We start from the raw sequence: 1,686 nt of genomic DNA, 5'->3' as shown, positions 1-1,686 counted from the left end.
CGCTCCGCCCGTACGGTGACCGCCCGCGTCCGCTTCTCGGAAGCCGGAGAGGTCTCGTGGACTCTCAGCCGGCCCGGCCGCGCTCTCGCGCGGCGGGCGGACGGGGACGTGCCGTTTGACGACGCGAGAACCCGTGACTGTTTGCCGTCACAACTTGGGCGGACGACCCGGAGGCGGCCGCGCGAGCGGCTCTCCCCGGTCGAACCGCCAATCTCGCACCACCGGAGCGGCCGACGGGCGTGCCGTCGGACGCCTGCCGGCGGCGCATCGGTCTGGCCGAGTATCCGGTATACGACCCTCAGACAGGCGTGGCCCGGGACCCGCGGGTCACCGAGGCCGCAATGTGCGTTCGACTGGTCGATGTTCGTATAACCTGCGGATTACACGACGACGCGCAGATAGCTGCGGTCTTCATCGATCCACGAGCCAAGTGATCCGCCGCTCGGTGTCGGTTGTTTTTTGTTTTGTTCGACGAAACTTCTACGGCCACGCGCCGTGCGCGGACGCACGACTGGGCACGTACGGTCTTTCGACGTGTTAACCATCTTTCGGTCGACGCTCGGTCGGGGGTCGCGGCGCGCGGGCGGTCGTCGAGCGAGTCGGCGAGCGCACGCGGCCACGGGGTCGGATGAGGCGCGCGCGAGACCGGCGAGTGCCGCCGGTACCGCGGGCCCGTCTCTAATGATCCTTCCGCAGGTTCACCTACGGAAACCTTGTTACGACTTTTACTTCCTCTAAACGGCCGATTTCGGTCATCTTCGCGATCGCGCGACGACCCAGCCCCCGAGGGGGCCGAATAACGCGCGTCCACTCCGAAGACCTCAATGCGACCGTTCAATCGGTAGTAGCGACGGGCGGTGTGTACAAAGGGCAGGGACGTAATCAACGCGAGCTGATGACTCGCGCTTACTGGGAATTCCTCGTTCACGTGGAAAAATTGCAAGCCACGATCCCTAAGCACGAAGGAGGTTCAGCGGGTTACCCGGAAGCCTGTCGGCCCAGGATTGTTAAACACGCTGATCCTTCAGTGTAGCGCGCGTGCGGCCCAGAACATCTAAGGGCATCACAGACCTGTTATCGCTCAGTCTCGTGCGGCTATGTTCGTCCGCCGCCTGTCCCTCTAAGAAGAGTTTAAGCTCCTGGGAGCCGGCGGTAGCCCTAGTAACGTATCGTGATCCGCCGGCGACGGCCGCGAACACGGCGCGCTTCACCACGGAGCCCGACGCACGACGGACGCAGGCCGACCGGAGGTTGCCCCCCGGCCGACATACGCCCGCCGAACGCCGGGACGCGGATGGCGCGGCCGCGCCCGACGACCGCCGTGGACGACGGGCGAACGCGTTCGGGGATACCGGGCCGAGCCGACGGGTACGCGAACACTGACGGCCGAAACCGCCAGCGCCGCGCACACGCCGACCCGGGTTTACCCGCCTAGTTAGCAGGACAGAGTCTCGTTCGTTATCGGAATTAACCAGACAGATCGCTCCACCAACTAAGAACGGCCATGCACCACCACCCACCGAATCAAGAAAGAGCTCTCAATCTGTCAATCTTTCCGGTGTCCGGGCCTGGTGAGGTTTCCCGTGTTGAGTCAAATTAAGCCGCAGGCTCCACTCCTGGTGGTGCCCTTCCGTCAATTCCTTTAAGTTTCAACTTTGCAATCATACTTCCCCCGGAACCGAAAAG

The 1,686-nt window shown here is 63.8% G+C and overlaps 1 non-coding gene across 1 annotated transcript; it reads right to left on the bottom strand.

The window, feature by feature from the left end:
* Positions 1-292: 292 nt before the first annotated feature.
* LOC115034609 lies at positions 293-450 on the bottom strand. Its single transcript, XR_003839948.1, has one exon. It is a non-coding gene; the product is annotated as a 5.8S ribosomal RNA (ribosomal RNA).
* Between the last annotated feature and the right edge of the window lie 1,236 nt (positions 451-1,686).

Source organism: Acyrthosiphon pisum, unplaced genomic scaffold (genome assembly GCF_005508785.2).
Source record: "Acyrthosiphon pisum isolate AL4f unplaced genomic scaffold, pea_aphid_22Mar2018_4r6ur Scaffold_1594;HRSCAF=2086, whole genome shotgun sequence".
Taxonomy (NCBI): domain Eukaryota; kingdom Metazoa; phylum Arthropoda; class Insecta; order Hemiptera; family Aphididae; genus Acyrthosiphon; species Acyrthosiphon pisum.
This window is presented reverse-complemented; position numbering and strand designations above follow the sequence as displayed.